The sequence below is a fragment of the Heliconius melpomene genome, chromosome 18, assembly GCF_056956725.1.
Source record: "Heliconius melpomene rosina isolate 202511_hmr_F chromosome 18, ASM5695672v1, whole genome shotgun sequence".
NCBI lineage: Eukaryota > Metazoa > Arthropoda > Insecta > Lepidoptera > Nymphalidae > Heliconius > Heliconius melpomene.
The window spans coordinates 6,852,437-6,867,546 of NC_140406.1; the positions used below are offsets into that span (position 1 = coordinate 6,852,437).

The 15,110-nt window shown below is 30.4% G+C and overlaps 1 long non-coding RNA gene across 1 annotated transcript in view; it reads left to right on the top strand.

Annotated features, from left to right (window-relative positions):
• The window catches only part of LOC146529388 (uncharacterized), a 282,520-nt gene that overhangs the window by 105,562 nt on the left and 161,848 nt on the right, over window positions 1–15,110 (top strand). Inside the window, exon 2 of the long non-coding RNA XR_014878979.1 lies at window positions 4,735–4,765. This is a non-coding gene — a long non-coding RNA (uncharacterized LOC146529388). The remainder of the gene's footprint in view (window positions 1–4,734; window positions 4,766–15,110) is intronic.

Consider the following 15,110-nt stretch of genomic DNA (forward strand, 5'->3'; position numbering starts at 1 on the left):
CTAGCTACAGATATTCATATGTCATTGTGCAGTATTTGGTCGTGTGTGATGATGGTAGTGGGTTGCATTCCCATTTGAAGATATGACATTCCGACGACAAGCACGCAACGTCTTTGCAGGGAAGGAACTGGACATACTTAACTACTCTTTGTCTTCTCCTAAATAATAGAGGTAGAAGATATGTAAATTCAAATGTTGTCATCATTAAAGTTAACTGTAATATTACCGCCGCGTTTTACCTCGACACCAGAGCGAAGAAATGAAAATATAAACTTCCTCGAGTGGGGATCGAACCCACTACCGTCGCGTTGCAGTCACACCCTTATACCGCTGCACCTCGATGGCCTCATTTACATTTATGTTGAAAAAAAATAAAAAATATGGAGCATAACTTGCACAAACATAATAATGGTACGCTAGTGAAAGATACGGTATAATATACAACTTACAAGGGTTGAATAGCCTTTCCTTTTAAATAGCATATTCTTGGCCTTGCAAGTAACTCCGCATTTAATCTAGGGACAATATAGTGCGGTGTGTTATCAACTTGATTTAAGTTCATGGTAGTAGACTATGGTATACTTAGTGAAATATGCTTCTTTGCTTCGCTTTAAATTTTAACTGGTCTAATTTCTTAGTTTTATACGAGTACGAGTACTACTCTCGAATGGTAGGAGAAAGAATTTAAATAAATTAAATGTATAACGTAATTTTAAATGGACAGTGATTATTATTAATAAGAAATTAATGTAAATTGAAATTAACGTCGTAATGGCGCTTGATCTACTCAATATAATTAATTGTGTGTGTGATTTTTTGTACTTGTTTAATAATAAAAAATATATTTAAGAATGGCATGGTTACTCACTTGTCACGTTGGGTACCGCTTCATTTCATTATTTGGTATTATAATATTACATTATAATTTGTACTATATATATAATATTGTGATATTATTTAATTTCTAGACATAGAAATTTTAAAGGTAAAAATTCCCTTTTAAATAAGCCTTTTGTAAATTCCATCGACCAATTCTATGAACAAAACAGCATAGCTTTTTTTTTCAAGGAAAACCGTATAAAATACGGCGTTTTAATTAAATGCAATGTAAACATGAAACCGCCACCACGTAAATTACGACCTCGGGCAATATGAATCAGCAAATAAAATCTGTAATGTATAAAAAACTCAAAAAATGTCTTATAAGCAGATGCTAATATGTAAATTTTATTATGAATTTCATATTGTAATAATTAAAGTAATCTTATTTATTATGTCTGTTTGTCTTATTCATACTGTTCTTAGTGATACTGTTAAATAGACGAGTGAAATCTCTCCTCCTCCGCCACTTTACATATGTATAATGTCTAGAATATGGGTGGAAAGTGGAGAACGGAGTGTCTCGATACTAGGTTCTGCCTTTTTGAGAGGTTTAATAAACAAATAAAGCCCTATGTATGTGCACTTTTATTCATCAACTAACAAGTATCATCTATATATATAAAATCGAAAGGTCACTCACTCATCACGAAATCTCAGAAACTACATATTCTAGGAATCTGAAATTTTGCATAGGAGTTACATGTAGGACGTAGGTGCCCGCTAAGACGGGAATTTGTAATATTCGACTTCTAAGGGGTTGTTTTTGGGGTTGAAAGTTTGTATGAAACTTCGTTACTAATGACATTTGTCTTTGTCATTCGTTACTAAATGCTAGGAGTCTCAAATTTTGCATAGACGTCACTAGGACGTAGCCATGGAGACAGAAATTAATAATAACATAGTTCACGCGGGTGAAACCGCGAGCGGGCCGCTAGTTAATTATATCAGCCTCATTAATTACTTTTAAATATAATAAATGACTATGAATTATTCAGGAATAACCCATAATATTTCCGCTCCTGAAAACATGTAGCATGTCACGATTAATGTCACAATACTTCAGCTTTGTCAAAGTGCAGATATTCAAATTAGGGCCTCATTACAGAACTCGTCGCACGCTAATGAATTGTTTGATTGTTTTTTTTGAAATTTCTTAAGTAGTTACTATTTTTTTTAAAAGTAATATATGTATGTATGTAAAGTAAAATAAATATCATGTTAGTTTTAGCCTATATTATAATTCTTCATTATTTTTGTACGTCACTCCATCTTGATATTTTCTTTCGATTTTTTTCAATTCTAATTTCAAAATAGTTTCTATAACTAACACTATAATAAACAATAACTTGGTTAGCTACTAAAGTAATATTTGCATCCAAATTAAGATAAAAACATGTCCTGGCAACGTTCCACAGATAAGACAAAAAGCAAAGTCCAAAATGAGGCCTTTGCCCTGAAAAAAGTAGGGCAATGTAGAGTTAAAAAACAATGAAATATTTTAATGTCCCTTGAAGTGGGTGTAAGGCTGTGTGCAGTACACCGTACGGTTATCAACGCCGGTTACTTAGCATATCGTCGGCCGTTGTTGCTTTTTCTGTCCCAGGCGGCAGTATGTATGTCGCCATTAAAAGGCATTCTATTCAAGTGCTTTACGGTGCAGTTGTGTTGCCTTAATTAGTGTTTTTTATTATACATTTGTTATGTTTAGTTTGCCTCTTTGAAAGCGCTAAAATATTATATTTATATACATACTAACTTATTATATTAAAGTTTTAAATTAAAATTTAACTAGTGTAGTATAGGATAATTCTACTCAAGCCTACCAAATTAAAATATTGCGTGTTGAGAAGCGTCATTTACAACATTCCCGTTCTTTAAACATTCCCCTGAGCGGGGTACGAAATCAGAATTATCGTGTGAACAATCACGCTAATCGACTCACCAATTCACGTCTGTTTAGTTTTAGCTTTTTTTAGCTTTTTTTAGCTTCACGCTGTATCCCGCATAGCAGGATATGTTTAAGGAACCTGGAAACATTCCGTTCCTATTTAATTCCATTCCCTACTTTCTGATGTCAAAATATGAAATATTTAGTTTCCTCGAGTGGGAATCGAACTCACAACCTATTGCATTTTTAGTGGCACGCCTGTGCCGCTGTGCTACGACTGACCTAGTTTTAATACTTGAGCATATAATTATTCTATTCACTGAATCTCACTTTTCATATAATAGACATATAATTTAAAATTGCATATCGATCGTTCGCTATATCAGAGGAAAACGTCAATGCGTGTACAATTTTCTAAATTGGCCAGCCAGTTTCCGATTGGGGGGGAACATGCTGAATCGTACAAGCTTACAACATATTTGGGGTAACTTGTTATACATTATTAGGAGAAAGTTTCTTTAAGAAAATCATCTTTGACAAGTTGGATCGCGCCGTCCATAGGAGACCTATGTAATGTCGTGACCAGCTAGCAATGCTGGTAATAGTTAGTAAAGAATTTTGCTAAAATATTTTAGGTTTTGCAAATATTATTTATGTTCTGCTAACAATGCTTATATATTAAGTGATAATGTATATGTTACTCATATAAAAAGCTTTCTGATATATGGAACCTCGCGAATTAACAATGTAGTGTATTTACATAACCAGTCGCGGTCCAACAGGGTTCAGTAATTGTTAATAAAAGAAACATATAAAATTTTATGTTTAATGTTTTCGTCACGTGATTAAAATGAATTTATAGCTTCATTTTGTCACGTCAGACGTCACGTCAGTAGGTACTATCACGGTGTTTCAATAAGGGCGCTAAGGGCTGAACTGTGAAACCGTGTGAGGTGTTGACATGACTGTGACATATTTGCTGTTTTCACTTTCCTTACGTGACGCGAGGCCAAACGTTTACCTAAACGCGTATATTAACGCCTCCTAAAATACACAAATTATCAACTTGAAGCCCACTTACAGCCCTTACGAATGGTTAGTTTGGTCAATTAAAACGAATTAGGTTAATGTATGTGGGTTTTGGACGCCGTTCCTGATTAGGATTCCGTGAATATTAGTCGTATATTGTAATTAAGGTATTGCTTATATTTTTTGGAAATTACTTTTTTGTTATCAATATAGCTCGATTGATAAAAGTATTAATGGGGTTAGGTTGCTGTTAGTGTTCTGGCTGAAAATTGTGGATACGGAGGAAAGCTTCTATTTATTGTACTATACAGTGTTTTAGTTAGAAAATAAATATTTATGTTACTAATTTATATAGCAAGCAAGTTAAAAGTAAGGTTATTAATTACATAATTTATTCTTCTTTTATATATAAAGATGTTGATATGAATAAGGTCGTCGTGGCCCAGCGGCACAGTGTTTGACTATAAATTTGACGTTTGTTATTTGATTCTCACTTGGGGGAATGATTTATTTACGTTTTCTCATACTATTACACTAATTCTTATTCGTTTAGTTCTGTTAAACTCAACATGTTCAACTCACTTAAAAATTCTCGAAAATTAACAAATAGTGAAGAAGGGATTGAGTTAAAACTAGATTCAATTGATATTAGGTATATGCGGGACACGGAGTGAACAAAAAAAATATGTAAGTATATACATGAAATGATAAAAATAAGTTTTTATAGTGGAGAAATTTAGTTTTTTTATAATTTTCATTATAAATAACATAAGATAACAAATAACAATGTTACATTTTATTATACTACATAAATGTTATTACCATTTAATTAAATGTATATTAGTTTAATTTGGAAGTAGATTTATGAATATTTATACAAAGATTTTTCTATGTTAAACTAGTAAAAATTATAATAGTAAAAACTATTTTTTCAGATTGACACTGTAACACGCTGCATATAAAAGGGTAAGCAGAAATAATTTATTATTTTTTTTTGTATTATTCTAACGTTATGTTATTGTGTTACATTTATAAAGTAGTTATTTGTTCTATACAGATAGTAAAAAAGTTTATTTTGTTATTCTATACGAAACCCTAAAGTTTTGACCTTGATACACCCCTACCTTTTTATTTTCTTTTCCGTGCCAGTCCTTCCTTCTTATCAGATGGCATTAATCACAATTCCACCCCCAATTAAAAGCGCTATAGGCAAGCGTTTAGAACGTAATATATTATTGTATTTAAATTATATTGCATTTTCTATTGTTTTTGTGCATGCATTTTAATGAGAATTGTAAAATAACTAAGTATATTATATTTTAAATATTTATATTCGTCTTATCTTTGTTTATAGAATTTTACAGGAAATGTGTTTTTTAAAAATAAAAATATTTTATACTCAATTAATACGTTTTTTAGTTAGTTTGTGGGCTCATATATAAGAAACATGATATATTTCTAACGTTTACCCACAAAATGGGAAGGCAGCGTCATTTGGTCAATTGTCTTGAAGCGAGCCTACAAATCATTTTTACACCTGACCGCAGCGTTATCGTGATGACGTGAAAAATTACTGTTTCCCAAACAGTTACAGTTTTTCCACGCCAAGGGGCGGCACCCATTAAAATGAATTGTCGACTACAACCTTTCTATTAGGGTGATATTTTCGTTTAAAAATTTTGTCAAATTGTTTAAAATTGGTATTTGAGTGATTTGCGTTTATGACACTTCTGAAATTTAAGTCAATTTCTGAAATCGTAATGGCTTCAAATTCGGGAATAATAAATTGTTTTCTTTAATATTTTTTATCTTTGTTATTTACAGAATATATTGTAACATTAATTTTATAACTATGACAAAAATAACATAGACAATAACGCTTTTAATTTTTATGTAAATATATTAAGAAATTTCTTATGTAAATGTAAAAACATTAATTTCTACTATAATCCTATTTACAATGTCAACAGTTTTAATAGGCGTGAAAGAGTGCAATCAAATTGGTATTAGCACAGCGGTATATCGAGTTATAACGTATTTTAACTTTACTATAAACACGAGGAAAACTAAACAAAGCTTTTACATGTAAAGTATATTTCGTTATAATTTAACCACACTCCACGTTGAATATCTAATTATTTTGATAATATTCGTCGAATGGAAATAATATGTACAAATGTTTTTAGCTTTTACTGTATATTTGGGCTAGGGTAGGCAAAGGGAACACAGTTTTATAACACCCCGTTCCTCAGTTATGTGTTGAGTGATGGAACTTAACGCCGTGTCTTGCTGAAGAAAATGAAAGTAATTAATTTCACCGAATGGAAATCGAATTCACGCTGTGCTAACGGCCTGTAATGATACAAATTTAATATTAAAACATTATAATATGTGAAAGAAATAACAACTATTAGTAAATGTAATAAGAATAAAGATTCTTTATTCGCTCTATCTCGTAATAGATTTTTTGGATTTATTATTTTTTCTTCTGGATTCTAGAAAAATATATTTTACTTAATCTTTTTTAGTTGAGGCTTGACAAGAGAAGCCTACATTAAGCAGGACCGTGATAGTACTGTCAGAAGCCTTTATGCAGGAGATTTAAGCGAGTTTCTAAATTTTTACATTTTTTACATTTTAAATTTTTAAACGTTTTTTTAACGATAAATAAATAATTTTCTAAATATAAAAAATAATAATTATTATTTCATAATTTTAAACCATTATAGATAATACCGCAATTGAAGACATCAATCATCAAAATAGATTTTAATTAAGATGACAGTGTCGGTATAAAACGTCTGATTGCGCGGTTGGCGAACGCTTTAATGGCTGTCATATCTTTGAAGGTGGTGTGATCACAGAGTAAGTGTTAACAGATAGAAAAATATTACATTTTTGCATTTTTTCTTACTAGAAGTAGGCTTTTGTTTTGCAATTTTGAAGTGTAAATTTGTTAACTCGATATCTACTCGGGAAAATTATTTATGTGTATTAGAAATTTTATTAGTACAGAAAGTACATTTAAGATGAGTGGGTGAAAATAGAAAATCATGTCACTATGATTTTCTATTATCACTACATTTATTGAGGTCCATATTACAGAAGGTAGACGTAAAAATAAAAAAAATGGAAGGCTATATTACTATATTACTTTACTACCAATTCGTTATATAAAAACATCCTTATAATATAATCCAATTTATATAAAAAAAACTAGAAAAAACATTTTAATACCTCGATCATTCCATAAATATCGGGAACACGATTAAACGTTTCATACAATATATTCGCATGAGTGAATACCTCTCTACACTGTGGAGTGGGCCCGGTCGCTCATAAAAGTGTTATGAGTTCATTTCCAGACGGCGCCTATACTGGGGAAGTAGTGAACCCTGCGATAGAATGTGGTACAATTTGACGTCGCATATACAGGAAAGGGTGTTGCAGTAAAAATTCATATACAAGGAAGCTGTATAATGCTTATGCTATTTATTATATTTATATAATGTACTTATATAGTATATTTTTTTAATGTAATATGTATAGATTTTGTCTCTCTGTTTAAGCGATTTTATATACATTTGTAGCGGAACTTAAAGCTGCATTATGCTGAATTATTTACGTGTAACAAGTTTTTATGAATAAGACATAAATTTTCTATAATTACTTCTTATGAGCTTTCCACTGTAACCCGCATATAGCAGGTAGAGAAAACCCCGCTTTTCTTCTTTTGTTGCTTATTAAAATAATTTAAAATACAACATAATATAAAATAATATTAACAATTTGGACATACATACTTAAAATATATACGTATCTACATAAATTTTACGTCATATCCAAAAATGTTTATCTCAATATACATAATCAGACACATTAACTGGAATCAAATCCCTCATGTGCCTAAGTAACTTCAGCTATTCCTCACGTGTCAAGGGGCAGATAAATACATTATATGCCCCTAAAAGCGTAAGAAATCCGTAGATTTGTAAACTTTCCCCCTTTATGACGGGTGAAGCGCTTTGCCAATGTTTTCCGTCTGAGCGATATGAAAAACTGAGTGAATTCTTAATAATTGATTTTTACCTTATTTTGTAGTACAATAGGTATTATTTTCGTATAGCACATCAAGATTCATTTGTAACTTCGTCAACAAAGCGTTTAACATATCTTTGTTTATTGTTATGCCGTCAAACAGTAAGCAAACTATTTATGAGTCTGTTACAAACCGCGTTTCTTTTATTGGTTATTTTTTTATTTATTTTTACGCATTTTACGTATTTTCGCGAGTGAAAAGAAAGAAATTAAAAATTCGCTTTTTTGTGTGTTCAACTGTTAAATTAAATGGAGATCTTCAATTTGCTTATACAAAAAATGACAATTTTAAATGTAAATATATCATCGAGATCAATTTATCCTCTCACAGTTATCACATAATACACGAACAACTAAGCAATTATTATGAATTTAAATAACATTTAATTCACCGCAATCGTAGCGTTGCGTATAAAACTGTCACATTATCACTTAGAATTTATAGTTCAAAATTTACACAAATAATAAGATTTGAAATGATGGTGGCACATAGCCTGACCGTAAACGCGGTGGTTTTGGGTTCGACTCCTACTCAGGGGAAGTTTTTTTTTTCTATTTCGAGCGTGGAGTTCCACCACTGAACGCGCTTTTCGAAAATTGGACGAAAACTATATGGATGAAAATGTAATATCTCAGTTCTGAACTCTAGGGCTTCTCCGCCTACTCTGCTATGGGGAAAAGACTGAAGCCGCTTTTTCTCTTAAATAAACTTTTATTGGCAAAACAATCAATATTTATTCTATTTTCTGATAGAGTATTATAAAATACTAGCGGCTTCGCCTGCGTGAAATCCGTTATTATTAATTTCTCTCTCCATGAGTACCTATATCCTATAAGTGACGTCCATGCAAAATTTGAGACTCCTAGCATTTGTAGTGATGAAGTTTCATACAAACTTTCAACCCCAAAATCAACCCCTTAGAAGTCGAGTATTACAAATTCCCGTCTTAGCGAGCACCTACGTCCTATAAATAACTCCTATGCAAAATTTGAGATTCCTAGCACACGTAGTTTCTGAGATTTCGTGATGAGTGAGTGACCTTTCGATTTTATATATATAGAAATATAATAAAATAGGTACCATAATAATATAAATTAATTATATTAGCCAAAATACTTAGTTCTATATACCTCAGTAAGTTAATTTTACGGTATAATTATCTAAGCGGACTCGTATTTCATCTCGCTTAGTTCACTGAGCAATTTAAAGTTTCGATGATCATTTGTCGCAGTGGTCACAGCAATTTACTAGCCAGACTGTAGTTTTCGAAGGATATTTGTACTACTATATAGGCTAGGGAAATTGGTTTTCTGTTTGCTTGTTTTTTTATCTGTGGTAGTAATGATTTTTTTTTTATAATTGAACAGATTTAAAAAAGAGAATATTACGTTTTTTCTACAATTAATTAACTATTTTTATTGGTTTTAAACTTGATTCTTTTGTGCCAATTTGTATGAAGGTTAATTTAAGTATTCTATCATGTTTTTTAAAGTTATACAAATTAATGTGAGCTTATTTATGTAATACATTTTATTATTATTCATGCCGTATAAAAATCCCCTAATATGAAACTAAACTAAAGAGATATTAAAGGCTTAGAGATAGCTAAGTTTCAACAAAAAAAGAAGAAATAGACCCGAGCCATATCTATTTGTTTTTTTGCTATACATATATCTTAAGTAAATATCCAATAAATATTTAACATACATCCAAAAATAAACAACGACATCGTTATCATTCATTAATAGCCCGTCCAGTCCGAATACTATTTTGGTGAAATACTAAAACGCTTTAAATCGGACTCGATACTACCGCAAGCACCATCGATCGTGATAGTATTTTGTTCGGTTAATTATCCGACTGCTGCCTTAATCCGAGAAGTCACGTGATGTGCACGTGCAAGGGGTATTATTGAAGCAACAGAACAAAATATAGAAATGATATTTGCTAAATTGTGACTAAAAATAAGCAAAAATATAAGTGGACTCCATTCTAAAGTAGTTTGTGAACTTGTATCACATTTAGCGTATAGGCAACGACGACCGCCAGTAACAGAGTTTGGCTGGCTGACTGTCCAAGTGCTGTTGACATCGTTACAAATTCGGTAAACGCTATTTTTTGACCTAAATTTGATGTTTCTTTAATTTGGCAGTTACATAACTTAAGTTTATTTAAGTGTAGATCACTACACTACAGTATTTTACTTAAAAATTATTTAAGCTTAGTTTATTGATTATATATGCTATATAGGCTATGCTTGTTACTACATTTTTTTATATATTATTATCTTTTTAGAAAATTTATACGTAAAAGATTTATTTGAATATCTTTATATCATTTCTATAGTTAGTTTTCGTTCTTATTGTGAAGCGCACCATCGCATCTAGATTATACAATTGCTCCCTAACTAAGACGCAAATACCTCTTAGATTTAGTGGCCATTCAAATCGGTACATTGCATTAATGCTTTCTACTTAATAACAAGCTAATGTGTATTATGCACATACAAACATAATTTATTATATATACATACATGATTATTCTGATTCAACCTAACAGTTTGAATTTGTATAGAGAATAAAGAGAGAGAGAAAGTTGAGACTAATTAAGTATGAAATAAAAATAAAAATGCTTGTTTCCTTTGAATAAAATAAAAAGTTAATTTGCAAAAAGCTTATGTTTTTATGTTTCAGTCGAAAAATTCAAAAGGATACGTGAGTAGTTTTTGAGTGTGTACATGGCCAATATGGTAGAATATATTTTGTAAAGGCTTGGTGGTGCTGAAAAGGTGATCAAAGGCATTAGGTACATTCTTTTGAATTTTGAATTTCTACAAGCATTTTTTTTATATATGGGCAATTCATGTACCTCCTACTCTTTTTGTAGGATCGCAGAAAGAATTGAGTGTTAGAACAGGGTGGCGTAACCCAACGCCGCAACATATCTTTGAATAATAATTGAGCATCAAATTCTCAACAATGCCCGCCCCCCTTAGTAACATATTTAACAATTAGGCCAAAAGGAAACATTTTTCATATAAAATAAACTTGCGTACTGAGTAGGTTGTTCAAAACTAGTTGAGGCCCCCCGGCGCTTGCTTTCATATCATTTGTGTACCCCAAAATAATGCATAGTGCTTTATCAAGAACATTAGTTATAGGGCCTAAGGCAATGTAGTGGTTAAGACTTCTTGGAGTAGGCTCATTTATAATGTCATAGCAATAATTAAGGCTTAACTAGCTATGTATAACGTAAATACAGTTGATTTACATTTTGTATTGTTTTTATTTTAATAATCAATATGCCATTGTTTATTTTAATTAAAGTTAAAACATTTTAATAATAAAATAGCATATTATTTGATGATTTTTGGCTAGATTTTTTAAAAACACAAAAAATTTAATCAAATAAGACTCGAATATACTTCCTCTACTACCTCGTTAAATTTCAAGAAAGTAAAACCAGAAAACATATTTAGTTTAAAAGCATAAAAACAAAAAGTCTTAAGCCAAGAAACCATAGAAAGTACGTAATGCCTGAAGTCTTAATCACCTTATTTCAACTTTGACGGGACGCCATCTCGCGGCCAACTCCTACCACCCACCAGATATTATTTTAATGTGAAACTCCGCCTCGAGAACGGTTATAGTTAAAGTTAGAGATCAATTTCTTAAATTGTGATTGCCTTTTTTATCTTCTATGTTTCTTTTCGAGATCTAACATGTAATTCAATAGAATTGATAAAAAAAATGATTATATAAAGAAATGAAAATAAAATAACATATTAAGAAATAAAAAGAGATATATATTGAAATATTGTTGAAAAAGGATCAAAGTCAATTAATATTTACTTCAAATATAATACAAGATAACTGCAATTTTGGCTGAGAGTTATATAAACTAAATTTTATTTTAGCTTCATTCGCTTTATCCCGTAATAGCAGGATAAAAACGAAAATAATTGAATTCTTCGAATGGAACTAGAACTCACAACTACCGCATACACTATTGCCACTATGTACATACATATAAAAATTTTCTTTTTACCGTACTTTTACAAACACATATATAGCATATATTGCAGTGCCTATTTATTCTAAAGGCTTCTATTTAAATGCAATTTTAAATTCTAATTTAGTAAAGTGTTTGTCGTTGTAGTCGAAGCCGAGACCCGTTGATATTCAAACCACCCCGATAGAATAGCCGTCGCAACCGCACTGAGTCGCGTGGGCTTGCCTGATTGCAGGCGATACTAGCGTACTTGCTTGCTAGGGTGAATATTGTTTGCGAATATTATTTCTATTCAAGAGTTTTATAGGGAAAAATAATAAAAAAACAATTTGTTATTCTTTTCGAAATATTACTATAGAAAGAGATTTTTGTAATAGAAATTAGGTTTTAAGCTATTTATTAAATGTTCAATACATGGTTCGATTTCAAGTTAATTATATTAAAAATATATTCGTATGTTAAAATATATAATTTATTACATTGTGATTGTTAGCTAAAAAAATATCTCTGTCTACCCTGCTGTGTCCGGGATACAGCAAATGAAGCTGAAATAATATTCTTAATTATACGTAAATGTGTAATAATTAAAACTAAGTAAGATAAGTATAACATAACTCTACTGTCACGAGCTAGAAATATATAAAATTAATTTGAGGAAACTGAACCTTATTAAATCTTAATCAAAACAATTAATACTCCTATTAAAAAAATAAAGATTATTATATAATTTCACTAAAGAAAAACTAACAATTTTTTTCTTTCACAAGCAACAATTACACTTAAAGAGCCGGTAACTAAATAGAAGTAGTTCGCAGTTGGCGAAGCGTTAAATGCTACATTTTCCAAGCCCATTTGCAATTCGATATCCAGCTAAACTGCGCGGTGTAGAACTCAGTAGATTGCATGTTTCTTATTTGATATTACAATAATCATTGAGTGTCTACGTTGTGCTGCAAGGGCAAAGTCTGAATATAAACGCGATGGCCGTGGGTTCTATTCTCTGTAGTGGGAATAGCACCCATGTTGAATTATCATTTACAGTCTAAATAAGATAGTATACCTGCGATGTTTTAATTTTTAAGTGTAAAGATAAATTAATTCCTGATTATCATAGATTTTGTAAAGTTTTAACATATTCCTTTTAGTAGTGTCTACACAGTTACTCTAGTAACTCCCTTATCATTTGATTTGTACTGACTTTTTTTAATTAAAAGGCTTAGTTTTTAGATTTAAAAGGCTTAGTACTAGGAACAAAGATTGTTATGGAGTTAAAATTTTACTTACATCTAAACATTTTTTTGATAAATTCTATGAGGTTAGTTTTTTGAGAATTATAAATTGATTTTAGTTTCAAATTACATTAAACAATCTAAATGTAGTAATTATGTTTTATTTATTACATTATATCTTTCCCATTTCTCGTAAACTAAATGTGAATTACAAAATTCTATATCAGTCATTTATTAATAAGAATTATCTGAAATAGTTTTGACTTAATCGTTCTAAATACTGTATGCTCAATAATGTATTTTTTAAATATTATTTTATTGATATGGCACACGGTACCTAAAGTGTCTATTCTAAAGATTTAACTGTGCAATAGGATTATTTTCTAGACTGCAAGACGTTTTTAGTCTAGACAAACAGCATGGGCTTTCTGGAGCAGTGCTAGCTAGCACTGTGATATGTTAAGGAAAGGATATTTTAAAGTATGGGTAAAGATAAAAATATCAGTCAATAGTATTTTTCACACTTGTAAAGCTTAAAAAAATATGTTTAACTTATTATAAATAATAATATGTGTACAAACTGCATTAAAATTGTGTTTTTGAGCTTCACGCTCTCTCTACATGGCAGGGTATTCAGAGGAAAGATTTCTATTGTCTTCGTAGATAATGCATTTTTTTTTCATTTATTTATGTGTCACACAAGAAAGAAAATACAGAAAACTTATGACAACAAAAAAAATGTGTACAATGGATAACTTATCTCTAATAGAGATCTCTACCAGAATTTTGTATATTTCATAAAAAAATAACATTAAAAAAGCGATGTTTAAGTATTTTTATATATGTGAAATGATAAGGCAAAAATGCTGCAATTTTTTCAAGCAAATGCATTTCAAGACTTAATCTATTCTCAGATTTGTAGGGTTGCCATAATGTGTTGTTATTATAGAGTTATTTTTGTCCATACAGAAGTTAAAACAACCTATTAATTCAATATTTATTTATACATTATTAAACCTCAACGCCAGGGCGAAGAAATGAATATATTAAAAGTTTCATTTCCTCGAGTGGGAATTGAACCCAGCGCCACAGCTGGCCTCAACTAACGAAACAACTTTTTGAAGAATACTTACTTATAAACAAATAATTTAATTAGAGGTCTAAACAATGTTAGAAATTTATCTTCAAAAGTGTTTTATTTGGTCATCCTACACACAACTGTCTTAATGATATCTCAAGACGCACTTAAGAGCTCATACATAACGGTCTATGTGACATTTTTTTAAATTTAATTCAGCGCTAATGCATTCTGCCTGTTTACTGTAAATACTTATTCAAATTTATAAGTGGGTTTTATTATTTGGAATAAAAATTATGTCAGTTATTAAGTATGTGAGTAAGTTAGTAAGTATGGTTGTGGGTTCGATTCCCACTCGGAGGAATTAATTATTATTTATTTATTACTGGAAGAAAATGCAGTCATTATTGGTAGGAACCCACTCGAGTGTCTATAAGTATTTTATCACTTTATTATCTACTAACGACTCGCTCGCGACTTCGCCCGCTTGAATATAAACTATTATTTAATTAGTAATAAAATAAATCTTAATTTTTTTCGAGATTTAATAACATTATTACTTGTAAAACATTGTATGTATTTAATTTTCAATGTATAATACATTGAAAATTAAAACTTGAACCAATTCAATAAAACAGATGTTTGTTACTATCCAACAAGTCGAATACTTTAATGATATTTTATTAAAACTTAATAATGTTTAATAATAATTAAGGAAAGTTTGCCAAAATACAATCTTACATATCTTTTATGTACTATCTATACGTATTTATATGTAATTTTAATATTTATGTATAGCATTAAGATAGTAAACTGTAAAATAAGCTCAATCTTTTGAATAATACAAAAACGTTACTATTTCAAACGTTTCATTCACAAAGCCAGTGTGCATAG